Genomic DNA, 14341 nt, shown 5'->3' with positions numbered 1-14341 from the left:
TCATCTTACATTGCACAAGAGATGATGCTAATTCATCATATTGATGATAGCGTGCTGATTGAATGTGCCGAGGAGGAAGTACAAATATCCTGGCAAAATACATGCAAACCAGAGAGTCGGAAATAAATCCAACAACATTTAAGCAGTCCGCCAACTCAGTGAAACTTCTGGGGCTTGAGAGGTCTGAGGCAAGTTGAGATACATCCTCCAAAGTTGGGTACTAGATGCCAAGTTATTGCATCTAGTATCTTCTTCCACTAAGAAGGAGGCACAACGTCTAAAGGACTGTTTGAATTCTGGAAGCAACATACACTCATATATATTGAATAAGAAGCAAATCATTTACCAAGTACTCTGTAAGGTGGCTAGTTGAGAATGTTTCAGTGGGGCCCAGAGTAAGGTAAGTTTTATGACAGGTCCACACTATTGTGCAAGCTGCCCAGCCATTTGCACTGTATGACCCAGCAGATGTAATAGAACTGGTAATGGATACAGCAGATCTGGATGCCATCCCAGTCTTTTTGGCCAGTGCAGTTAATACCTTTAGTTTCTTTACTCTCTTTGTAGTGGACTTTTCAGGGGGGAAAAAAGGTATGCATTCAGTCCGTCCTATTTAAGTATAACTCCCTATCATAGTGTTTTACAAGAGAATTGATCTTATGGGAATTGAGGACTGAGTTAAGTAATAAAACGCACTTATTTATTTTTATAATCATTACAACCCTCTAAATTACAATTCAAAGTCAGTCAATGGATTAGCCAGTGCTAGTTCTTCCGTGTACACTCTGCTTGTCACAAGTACACTACTTATACCTTTCTTAAATGGAACTCGACTGCCTCAACTCGAATGTTGTTAACATGATAACTAGAGAGTTGGCCTCAGACTTAGTGTATGAGGGCTGCTATTTCTTTATTGTAGGACCCTCGATAAATCACTTGACCTTTCTGTGAACCTCATGTTTTTCTTATCGAAAGAGTAACTGAAGTACTTGTCTTTATAAAGCTGACTTGAGGATTAATATAAGATAATGCACATGAAACTTCCTATATATACAAGTCCCTCAAGTTGGTAGAATTTATGGAGCTTTTGGAATAAATAGGAAATGGCCGGCATCGCCATTGAGATAGCACCAAGGAGAAGAAAATTTCTCTTTGTTGGTTAACTACACCTCCTGGAAAATACCTAGTAAAGGACCAGGATGTGGAAAGTACTCTATCGTTACTATTAGTCCTTTGAATGAGAACAGCAGCAGCAACAAGAGATCCTCCAGTAATCCCCAGATGACACACAATGTGAATCCAAACAAAGGGGCCCAACCCTTCTTGGCTTACAAGTACTTTACAGCTAATAGTGGCGAATGCTGAAAAGGGAGCCAAAGGCTCAGGAGGCTGCCAGCAAATGGAAATTTTATTTTTTGAAAATAAAATATTAAATATTGACAAAAATTCTTTTAGTGCTGACACTGTACTTAGGGAGACTAAAAAGACCACTGCCAAATTTGATATTGCAGGATAAGTTGTGGAAAAGGCCCATGAATATGTTTTCGGCAAATTTTTAAAAGTTTTTTAAGTTTAAGAAAGATGACTGATGCATTAAAATCTATTGTTAGAAAAAACAGCTGCTGACAATTTGATAAATTATTCATTCAAGAGTTTCAATAATCTAAAACAATTTCTCCCACATATGTTGACAGGGGAAGAACTATCTAGCAAAACAGATGAAACAGAATAATTTTAGGGTATTTCTAAAATGATTAGAAAATCCGTTTGTCTTTTAAGCCTCGTTCTTAATTTTAAACTAAAATTATTGAACATTTCTAACAAGGACTTAATGTAGCTTTAAAAAATATTTGTTATACACAAAAATACTATTTTAGCAGCACAGCAGAATTTAACATATATTACAGTGATCTTTTATAACAAAAATAGAAAATCTAGACCACTTAGAAGAATATGATTATGACATTGCCTTAACTAAGATTTGGGTAAGAAAAAATTGTAGAAACTCAATAAACACAGAGTTGCACAGCTCAGGTCCCCTACAATGAAGGATGTCCTGTCAGCTTCTGCAGAAAGCCACTGGGCCCAGGCCATACCCTTCACATGCTGGCCCAGGTCCTGTGACTGACTAATGGAAAGGAATTATAAAGGCTGGGCCATTTCAACCTAACATGGGACAACCCTGACACAGGTCATTTCAGCTTCAGAGCTCCCTGTAGGTTTGGCTAAAGTTATCACGGAGTATATATCACAGCTCAACTCTCCCTGGGCCTAATCCCACTTCCTCCTCCTCCCTTCCAAGGATACTCCCTAATAAACATCTGCACAATAAATTCTGTCTCCTAATGTGCTTCCCAAGCAAATGATCTGCAACAAGGAGCAAATGGCAGAAGTGAAAAATCAACTTTTCCATCATTCATTCAGTAACTCGACAAGCACTAATTGAGTGCCAGTTATATAGCAAATTAGATTGCGATTGTTTGCAAGGAATGAAATAAAGTCCCTGCCCCAACGACTTCACAATCCAATGAGGATGACTGAATTGCAATGGAAACTGAATCACAATAAAATAAGTGCTATGAAATCTTTTTTTAATGTTTATATTTACTTTTCTTATTAGTCATCCATTTTATACACATCAGTTTTTACACGTCAATTCCAATCTCCCAATTCATCCCACCATCACCCCCGCCCCCCACTTCTTTCCCCCTTTGGTGCCCATACGTTTTTTCTGTACTTCTGTGTCTCAATTTCTGCTCTGCAAACCGGTTCATCTGTACCATTTTCTAGGTTCCACATATATACGTTACACTATACTTGTTTTTCTCTTCCTGACTCACTTCACTCTGTATGACAGTCTCTAGATGCATCCACGTCTCTACAAATGACCCAATTTTGTTCCTTTTTGTGGCTGAGTAATATTCCATTATATATATGTACCACTTCTTCTTTATCCATTCATCTGTCGATGGGCATTTAGGTTGCTTCCGTGACCTGGCTATTGTAAATAGTGCTGCAATGAACATTGGGATGCATGTGTCTTTTTGAATTATGGTTTTCTCTGGGTATATGCCCAGTAGTTGGATTGCTGGGTCATAATTCTATTTTTAGTTCTTTAAGGAACCTCCATACTGTTCTCCATAGTGGCTGTATCAATTTACATTCCCACTAACAGTGCAAGAGGGTTCCCTTTTCTCCACACCCTCTCCAGCACTTGTTGTTTGCAGATTTTCTGATGATGCCCATTCTAACTGGTGTGAGGTGACACCTCATTGTAGTTTTGATTTGAATTTCTCTAATAATTAGTGATGTTGAACAGCTTTTCATGTGCTTCTTGGCCATCTGTATGTCTTCTTTGGAGAAATGTCTACTTAGATCTGCCCATTTTTGGATTGGGTTGTTTGTTTTTTTTAATATTGAGCTGCATGAGCTGTTTATATATTTTGGAGATTAATCCTTTGTCAGCTGCTACATTTGCAAATATTTTCTCCCATTCTGAGGGTTGTCTTCTCGTCTTGTTTATGGCTTCCTTTGCTGTGCAAAAGCTTTTAAGTTTCATTAGGTCCCATTTGTTTATTTTTGTTTTTATTTCCATTACTATAGGAGATGGATCAAAAAATATCTTGCTGTGATTTATGTCAAAGAGTGTTCTTCCTATGTTTTCTTCTAAGAGTTTTATAGTTCCTGGTCTTACATTTAGGTCGCAAATCCATTTTGAGTTTTTTTGTGTGTATGGTGTTAGGGAGTGTTCTAATTTCATTCTTTTACATGTAGCTGTCCACTTTTCCCAGCACCACTTATTGAAGAGACTGTCTTTTCTCCATTGTATATCCTTGCCTCCTTTGTCATAGATTAGTTGACCATATGTGCATGGGTTTATCTCTGGACTTTCTATCCTGTTCCATTGATCTATATTTCTCTTTTTGTGCCAGTACCATATTGTCTTGATTACTGTAGCTTTGTAGTATAGTCTGAAGTAGGGAGTCTGATTCCTCCAGCTCCGTATTTTTTCCCTCAAGACTGCTTTGGCTATTCGGGCTCTTTTGTGCCTCCATTCAAATTTTAAGATTTTTTGTTTTAGTTCTGTAAAAAATGCCATTGGTAATTTGGTAGGGATTTCATTGAATCTGTAGATTGCTTTGGGTAGTATAGTCATTTTCACAATATTGATTCTTCCAATCCAAGAACATGATATGTCTCTCCATCTGTTGGTATCACCTTTAATTTGTTTCATCAGTGTCTTATAGTTTTCTGCATACAGGTCTTTTGTCTCCTTAGGTAGGTTTATTCCTATGTATTTTATTCTTTTTGTTGCAATGGTAAATGGGAGTGTTTCCTTAATTTCTCTTTCAGATTTTTCATCATTACTATATAGGAATGCAAGAAATTTCTATGCATTAATTTTGTATCCTGCAACTTTACCTAATTCATTGATTAGCTCTAGTAGTTTTCTGGTGGCCTCTTTAGGATTCTCTATGTATACTATCATGTCATCTGCAAACAGTGACAGTTTTACTCCTTTTCCAATTTGTATTCCTTTTATTTATTTTTCTTCTCTGATTGCTGTGTCTAGGACTTCTAAAACTATGTTGAATAATAGTGGCGAGAGTGGACATCTTAGTCTTGTTCCTGATCTTAGAGGAAATGCTTTCAGTTTTTCACCATTGAGAATGATATTTGCTGTGGGTTTGTCATATATGGCCTTTATTATGTTGAAATAGGTTCCCTCTATGCCCACTTTCTGGAGAGTTTTTATCATAAATTGGTGTTGAATTTTGTCAAAAGCTTTTTCTGGATCTATTAAGATGATCATATGGTTTTTATTCTTCAATTTGTTAAAATGAAGAAGTGTATCAAATGTATCACATTGATTTATTCGTGTATATTGAAGAATCCTTGCATCTTTGGGATAAATCCCACTTCATCATGGTGTATGGTCCTTTAATGTGCTGTTGGATTCTGTTTGCTAATATTTTTTTGAGGATTTTTGCATCTATGTTCATCAGTGATATTGGTCTGTAATTTTCTTTTTTCGTAGTATCTTTGTCTGGTTTTGATATCAGAGTGATGGTGGCCTCATAGAATGAGTTTGGGGGTTTTCCTTCCTTTGCAATTTTTTGAAAGAGTTTGAGATGGATGGCTGTTAGGTCTTCTCTAAATATTTGATAGAATTCACCTGTGAAGCCATCTGGTCCTGGACTTTTGTTTGTTGGAAGACTTTTAATCACAGTTTCAATTTCCTTATTTGTGATTGGTCTGTTCATATTCTCTATTTCTTCCTGGTTCAGTGTTGGAAGGTTATACCTGTCTAAGAATTTGTTCATTTCTTCCAGGTTGTCCATTATATTCCATAGAGTTGCTTGAAGTAGTCTCTTAGTATGCTTTGTATTTCTGTGTTTTCTGTTACAACTTCTCCTTTTTCGTTTCTAATTTTATTGATTTGAGTCCTCTCTCGCTTTTTCTTGATGAGTCTGGCTAATGGTTTATCGATTCTTTTTATCTTCTCAAAGAACCAGCTTTTAATTTTATTGATCTTTGCTATTGTTTTCTTTGTTTCTATTTCATTTATTTTTGCTCTGATCTTTATGATTCCTTTCCTTCTGCTAACTTTGGGTTTTGTTTGTTCTTCTTTCTCTAGTTCCTTTAGGTGTAAAGTTAGATTGTTTATTTGAGATTTTTCTTGATTCTTGAGGTAGGCTTGTATAACTATAAATTTCCCTCTTAGAACTGCTTTTGCTGCATCCCATAGGTTTTGGATCATCGTGTTTTCATTGTCATTTGTCTCTAGGTATTTTTTTATTTTCTCTTTGATTTCCTCTTCTGTGATCTCCTGGTTATTTAGTAACGTATTGTTTAGCCTCCATGTGTTTGTGTTTTTTACGGTTTTTTCCCTGTAATTGATTTCTAATCTCATAATGTTGTGGTCAGAAAAGATGTTTGATATGATTTCAATTTTCTTAAATTTACTGAGTCTTGATTTGTGACCCAAGATATGATCTATCCTGGGGAATGTTCTGTGTGCACTTGAGAAGAAAGTGTAATCTGCTGTTTTTGGATGGAATGTCCAATAAATATCAATTAAATCTATCTGGTCTATTGTGTCATTTAAAGCTTGTATTTCCTTATTAATTTTCTGTTTGGATGATCTGTCCAGTGGTGTAAGTGAGGTGTTAAAGTCCCCCACTATTATTGTGTTATTGTGGATTTCCTCTTTTAGAGCTGCTAGCAGTTGCCTTATGTATTGAGGTGCTCCTATGTTGGGTGCATATATATTTATAATTGTTATATCTTCTTCTTGGATTGATCTGTTGATCATTACGTAGTGTCCTTCCTTGTCTCTTGTAACATTCTTTATTTGAAAGTCTATTTTCTCTGATATGAATATTGCTACTCCAGCTTTCTTTTCATTTCCATTTGCATGGAATATCTTTTTCCATCCCCTCACTTTCAGTCTGTATGTGTCCCTAGGTCTGAAGTGGGTCTCTTATAGACAGCATGTATATGGGTCTTGTTTTTATATCCATTCAGCAAGCCTGTGTCTTTTGGTTGGAGCATTTAATCCATTCATGTTTAAGGTAATTATCAATATGTATGTTCCTATTATCATTTTCTTAATTGTTTTGGGGTTGTTTTTGTAGGTCCTTTTCTTCTCGTGTGTTTTCTACTTAGAGAAGTTCCTTTAGCATTTGTTTTAGAGCTGGTTTGGTGTTGCTGAATTCTCTTAGCTTTTGCTTGTCTGTAAAGCTTTTGATTTCTCCATTGAATCTGAATGAGATCCTTGCTGGGTAGAGTAATCTTGGTTGTAGGTTCTTCCCTTTCATCACTTTAAGTATATCATGCCACTCCCTTCTGGCTTGTAGAGTTTCTGCTGAGAAATCAGCTGTTAACCTTATGGGAGTTCCCTTGTATGTTATTTGTCATTTTTCCCTTGCTGCTTTCAATACTTTTTCTTTGTCTTTAATTTTTGCCAATTTGATTACTATGTGTCTTGGTGTGTTTCTCCTTGGGTTTTTCCTGTATGGGACCCTCTGCACTTCCTGGACTTGGGTGGCTATTTCCTTTCCCATGCTAGGGAAGTTTTCGACTATAATCTCTTCAAATATTTTCTCGGGTCCTTTCTCTCTCTCTTCTCCTTCTGGGACCCCTATAATGCGACTGTTGTTGTGTTTAATGTGGCCCCAGAGGTCTCTTAGGCTGTCTTCATTTCTTTTCATTCCTTTTTCTTTATTCTGTTCCACAGCAGCGAATTCTACCATTCTGTCTTCCAGGTCACTTATCCACTCTTCTGCCTTGGTTATTCTGCTATTGATTCCTTCTTGTGTATTTTCATTTCAGTTATTGTATTGTTCATCTCTGTTTGTTTGTTTTTTAATTCTTCTAGATCTTTGTTAAACATTTCTTGCATCTTCTTGATCTTTGCCTCCATTCTTTTTCCTAGGTCTTGGATCGTCTTCACTATCATTTTTCTGAATCCTTTTTCTGGAAGATTGCCTATCTCCATTTCATTTAGTTGTTTTTCTGGGGTTTTATCTTGTTCCTTCATCTGATACACAGCCCTCTGCTGTTTTATCTTGTCTGTCTTTCTGTGAATGTGGTTTTTGTTACACAGGCTGCAGGATTGTAGTTCTTCTTGCTTCTGCTGTCTGCCCTCTGGTGGATGAGGCTATCTAAGGGGCTTGTGCAAATTTCTTGATGGGAGGGACTGGTCAATAAGTGCTATTAAGTCTTTATGAAGACACCTTTAAAGAATCTCAAGTATATGTGGAAAGACCTCTAAAGAATGGACGAATCTCAAAAACATTATGCTAAGTGAAAGAAGCCTGATACAATAGTCTGCATAGTATATCATTCATTTATATGAAATGTCTAGAAAAGGCAAATCTATAGAGAAAGAGAGTAGATTTAGTGGTTACCTGGGGTTGGGGCTGAGAATGGGGATTGACTGCAAATGGAACTGTGGTCTTTCTGGGATAATAAGTATTTGTGAAAATTGATTGTAATGATGGTTGCACAGCTCTATAAAATTACTAAAATTCTTTGACTTCTACACTTAAAGTGGGTGAGTTTTATGGTATATAAATTATACTTTAATGAAGTTGTTAAAAATAAAATATATTTGACATTATTTTTCTTCAATGCCATGCAATAAGTCAGAAGACTTACAAATAATTTTTTCAATTCCTTCATTCAATCCTCAAAATCACCAGAAGAAAAATTTATTCATTCCAAAGGATGATCTGATATAGTCACGGTCTGGAACATCAAACAAGAAAAAGAGCAAGAATTATGAGCTAAATGTGAAAAGTCCCTTTGCCTCAAAATTGAGCATGTAATTTACAGACAGCTCAATTAGCAGAAAAGAGAGCTTAACATGGTCCAAACATAAAAATGGTCATTCTGTCCTCCCAGATTAGTTCTTGAACAGTGACTATTGTTTGTTCATTCATCTCAGCTGCCATCTCCTTCAGCATCTCATTTAAGACCCACCTGTACAAAGAATCTGTCCTTTCCATGAGGACGTTTTAAATAGAAAAATTAAACCTGAAGTATTAGTTCATCCCATTAGTAATTATTCAGGATTGCCTGGGTGCCCATAATTTAAATCTAATTTAAATCCAGTGATGGCTCAAAGAAGAGAGAACATTCACATATATTTAGTTGTCAGGCATTTTGTTACTAGAGTTAGAAATAATTTCAGGGACATAAGGATACATTTCATCACATCAGAAAAGAAGTGTTAATACTACCTAGGATGTGGCTTTATCTCATAAATTCTCTCTCTCTTCCTCTGTCTCTCTCTCACTCTATCTCTATCTCTATCTCCATCTCTATCTCTATCCCCATCTCTCTCTCTCTACCTCTATCGCTATCTCTCTCTATCTCTCTCTCCCTCTCTCTCTCTCTTTCTCTCTCGATCTCTATCTACCTCTTGCTCCTCCTCTAATTTTCTCCCTCCCTCTCTCTCATAAGTAGTATTTGACAGACCAGCATTGTTATATTAATTACTCCAAAATATTTACTGCACTCCTCCTATATGTGAGGTGCTGTCATTTAATACTGAAAACTTAACAAGATAGCTCTGACTTCAAGGGCTTTTCAATTTAATGATTTAAGTTTTAACCCAAACATTGCTAGAAAATATTCCTAGAGTGTGTGTATAATAGATTGATTTAAAATGTGTGTTATTGGAAAGTGATAAATAATTTTTCTTGTTATTGTGTTTTCTGGAAAATTCCAAGCTATACATATCCATGGCTATTTTTTACTAAGAAAGTATTTTGATTATATTTTGTATAGATTTATTCATTAATAATATTTGATATCTGTACTGTAGTTTTAATTTTGCAAAGGGATTTAATAGCTCTTATTTTACACAGGCATTATTGTTTAACTGCATTTTTCAGATGAAGAAACTGAGGCTCTAGGAATTAGCATCTAAAGCCCTGTCCTCATCCAAGGACTCTGTTGCTCTTCAGTATTACACATGCTCTCTGCCATCTTCACTCTTGGTTGATAACATCAAAAATTTAAGCAATCATTTAAGCAAGTAGGAAAGAATGTCGACAGATTCCACCACTATATCAGCAGGCTTTTCAGCATCTGTCCTCATGAACTCACCATCCCTTCTGTTGTTAGAAATGAACTACCTGTATGCCTACTTAAAGCAAATCCCCCCATTCATGCACTTGATTCCATCCCTTCTTTCCATCCCAAGCATGTTTTTTCAGAAGTAATTCCCTTACTTTTCTATGGTATCTATGTTTACTTCTCTACTGGATCATTCCATTAGTATACAAACATGCTACTGGTTTTTTCATTATTAAAAAGGAAATCCTTCCACTGGACTTCTCTTCCTAAATATCAACCCATTTCTCTGCTCCATTTGCAGTCACCCCAAAATGTTGTATATACTTAAATATCTAACTTTGCTATTCCCATTCCCTCTTTATTGTCCTCATAACTCCATTAAAACACCTTTGGCCAAGGTCACCAGTGACACATCACAAATTCAACTAATTCTTAGTTCACAGCCTACTTGATCTTTTACATTTTACACAGTTGATAAACAGCTTTTCTTGAAAGCACTTTATTTACTGGGATATCAAGAATGCACATACATTTAGTTTTCCTCCTACCCCATTGATTGATCATTCTATGATTCCTTTGCCCCCATCCTCCCTAACCTCTCACATGGAGTGTCCCAGGGCATGGGGTGCTCTCTACATTCACTCTTTGGTGACTGTGCTTGTTATTTAGTTCCTGAGTCTCACCTTCAGGCTATTCTTTTATACTGGGCTTTGTAATACTGAGCTTGGGGTTCTACAAACCACATTCTCCTTTGCCAGCTGGTCCCATTTAGGTTCTGCCAATGGGGGCAAGAGATAAATTGGAAGATGAGAAGAGGGAGAAGAAACTTAAATGGTAGTGGAAGAGAGACAGACAGACCCTGGAAGAGACAGCTGATTCCAGTAGCAGAGATTTTTCCCAGTTTGTAGGGTTCCCCCCCCCCCACATACTGCCGGAATCAATCCTCTCTGAAGCAGTAAGCAAATGATGCCACCTCCTCAGAGGTCTGAGTCCCATGGGCCTCTCTTCCAAGACTTTACCTTTCATTAATCCCAACCTCTTCCCTTTGCTTCCCCAGCAAAGGAATGGTGACTGCTTCCTGAAGTTGTGTCTTCTTGCTGCCTTTTCAGTTTTCTAATACCTGGCTACCATTGTCTTTATGTTACATCCTCTAGTTAAGATCATTGATGTGGTTTCTGGTTCCCGATTGAACCCTGGCCTATACAGCGATCTAATCTAGTCACATAGCTTGAAATACTACCTTTATACAGATGATTTCCAGACCTTTCTTCCAAACTCCCGACTTGTGTCAGGTCAAATGATACAAAATTGCCATTTTTACAGTTATACAAGTTGAATATCAGCAAGTACATATGGTTCAACGCTAATATAAAACTAATAGGCCCCTCAATGTTAACAATTTCATAAAAGAATTCCTCCCCATCATCTTTGAATGACTCCCCCACCTCAGTTTGATGGTGCATTCACACCTTTGGTTAATCAGGCCAAAACCCTCCAAGTTTCCTCACCTCTTTTCTTTGTCTATACCCTGACTTTAATTTGTAAGCAAATACCATTGGTCCTGCTCTCAAAATGTATGCAAAACCTTGTTATTTATCATTATCTGCAGCATTAGTCTGGACTGAGTCCTTATAGGGAATTCCCTGGTGGTACAGTGGTTAGGACTCTTCACTTTTACTGGCAAGGGCACAGGTTCAATCCCTGGTTCGGGAAGCTAAGATCCCTCAAGTCGCGCAGCATGGCCAAAGAAACCAAAACAGACTGAATCCTTATCCACTCTCATCTAGTTTATTGTGATAGCCTCGCAACCAGTCTCCCTATGTATATCCTTACAGCTGTTCTCATCAAAACAGCCAGAACGATCCTTTCAAATCAATCTCACTCCTCTGCTCGTAGCCCTACATTGGCTTTGATTTTACTTAGAATAAAAACTCTACCACCAGTTTCACCACCATTTCAGTCAAAATGAGTCCCAGGTGTGACTTGAACATTCCCAGTATACTCCTGCTTAAAGCCATTATGCTGCAATTACTGGAATGTTCTTCTTCGAGATGTCTACCTGAATAATTCCCTCACTTCTTTCAAAACTGAAATATCACCTCCTCGACGACTAGCCTAACCACTCTATTAAAACTGAAATAACCCTACACTTTGGCATCCCATGCCCATTGAGCTTGCTCTGTTTTTCAGTTGGTTGGCTTATTTATTTTCCTCTTTGTAACTAATAATTTCAAACATACTATATATTTATTTTACTCAGGACATACTGGACTGCAGCATGTAAAGCAAAAAGTATCTATGCCAAAAGTATCTAAGAGCTAAACACAATAAATTTTATGTCACACATGAAACAGTCCAAAGTAGTATTCCTTATAAGAGGGAAGATTTTTTTTTTCACTTGTGATTCAGTGATTGGCTCTTTCTATTCTGAGGCACCATCATCCCCTAGGGACCTGCAATTTTTTTTATTTTTTATTTTTTTGCGGTACGCGGGCCTCTCATTGTTGTGGCCTCTCCCATTGCAGAGCACATGCTCCGAAGGCGCAGGCTCAGCAGCCATGGCTCACGGGCCCAGCCGCTCCGCGGCATGTGGGGTCTTCCCGGACCGGGGCACGAACCCGTGTCCCCTGCATCGGCAGGCGGACTCTCAACCACTGTGTCACCAGGGAAGCACCCCCTTTCCATTTTTAAAAGTGGTTTTCACTGTTGTTCCTTTTACTCAGGACTTAGTGTTGAATTTCATTCACCATTTTTGCTATAACTACTAATTTGATTTCATATTTTCCTCTTTATGTGTCAACACTGCAGGCTATACCCAAGCTATTATTCCAGGTCTACCTTACTAAAAGAAAATTGATTTTGTTCAGGTATAGGGGGCTTATGTAGTTCATGGTCTGGATGGCTCCCCAGCTCCTACAGTGAATTTTGATTAGTCTAAACAAGCTATAGTAATTCTATTAACTCTCCCGGTGGTTGGTTTAAACATGGTGGAGTGACGTGACTGTAGCCAATGACACATAAAGTGTATTCTGCTTGGGGAACTGGCAAAAGGGTATGGCAGGGACTCATCCTTTTTGTGAATATTTTTAGTATTTCCACTACCATCTTGCAACTATGCAGAGAATCATCTACACATTGAACACTGCAGAGAGAAAAGATGAGCGGAACCTGGTTTCTTGATAACACAATGGTGCTCCAGAATTAATCCTGAAACTGCCCAACCTCTGCGCCTCTTGTTTTGTGGAATAATACTTGCTACTTTTTTGTAGTCTTCTTTCTTACTTGAAGCCAAAGGCATGTCGACATGTATTGATTTACTTTTGTAGGTTTCCTAATGTTAAACCGTTCTTGCATCTCAGAACACACCCTGTCTGATCTTGATGTGTTTTATTTACTTTATATCATCCAAAATTAAGGTTGGTCAAAATTTATTTAGGCATTTGAATCTTATTCCATAGTAAGATTGCTCTATAATTTCTCTTTTTATACTGTCAATATTCCAAAGACATAATAGCGCCCTAAAAGGAGATGGAGAAAACTCTCTCACTTGCTTTATTTTTTTGAAGAGCTTGTATCAAACTTGAATTACTTATTCCTTGAACATCTGCTGTAACTTGGCTTACTGTCTGAGGCTGGTGTTTATTTTGCTTGCTGTGGTAGTTAATGTGTGTACTTTTGTGCATACATTTTGCAGGAGGAGGAATAGGTGCTGCTTTGAATACTAGTTTGATTTTTTAAAGGGTTATGAGACCATTAGATTTTCTATATTATCCTGAATCACGTGTGGTAATATATGTTTTAATATTTTTTAAGAAAAATATTGATTTCTTCCAAATTCCAAATGTGTTGGCATAGAATGTTTTAGTATATACTCATAATAGTAAAACATTTCCCCATTATCCCTTGTAATGTTCATTATATTCCTAATATTCTTATTTTCTTCTTTACAGCTCAATCTTGTCATACATGTGTATATTTTATCCATATTTTAATGCACTCACTTTGAGCTTTGTTGATCTTCTCTTGTTTCTTTGCTTCTATTTCACTAATTTTTGTTCTTATTTTTATTATTACTTTTTTTCTTTTCTCCAGAGTTTTGCTGTTATTTTTTGACTTAGATCCTTAAATTATTAACTGTTAATCTTCGTTTCTAATGCATAGATTAGAAATTTCTGCCTCCATATCACTTCAGTTTCATCCTGCTCTATTTGATATGTGGTGTTTACATTTGTATTCATTTCTAAATATAGTATGTTCCAACTTCCATTATGATTTCTACTTTGACCAGTAAATCATTGAAAGTTTGATTTGTTCTTGCTGTTAATATCAGAGTGAACCAGTAAGCGGCAATCAGGATTTGCACCCAAGTTTTCTGGCTCAGAGTCTGTGTCCCTAACCATCAGACATACTTCCTCTCTGTCACTCTGGCTTTGCTTTCTCTCCTAACCTGCGGAATATTGGCCTGGCCATTTCTTTCCTTGAGATGATATTTGCATATATTTTTTGTTATAATTTATCTAGCTTTTCTATATGTATGTAGTGGGAGATAGGTTCCTGTTAACCCATTCACTATGTGGCAGAAACTAGAACTTTCTCCCAGCTTATATTTTACACACCAATTTTTCTGTGGCTAGCAGAACTTACTACAATTCTAGATGATCAAATACTAACACTCTGTGTTGCTATTGTCTTGAAATAAGTGAGATGAACTCAATGGAAATCTAGAGGAAAATGTGAAGACATTGATTCTAGT

The sequence above is a fragment of the Aethalodelphis obliquidens genome, unplaced genomic scaffold (assembly GCF_003676395.1).
Source record: "Aethalodelphis obliquidens isolate GAN/ISIS:26980383/991018 unplaced genomic scaffold, ASM367639v1 scaffold2, whole genome shotgun sequence".
In the NCBI taxonomy this organism is placed as follows: Eukaryota; Metazoa; Chordata; class Mammalia; order Artiodactyla; family Delphinidae; genus Aethalodelphis; species Aethalodelphis obliquidens.
Note: the sequence above shows the minus strand (reverse complement) of the source record.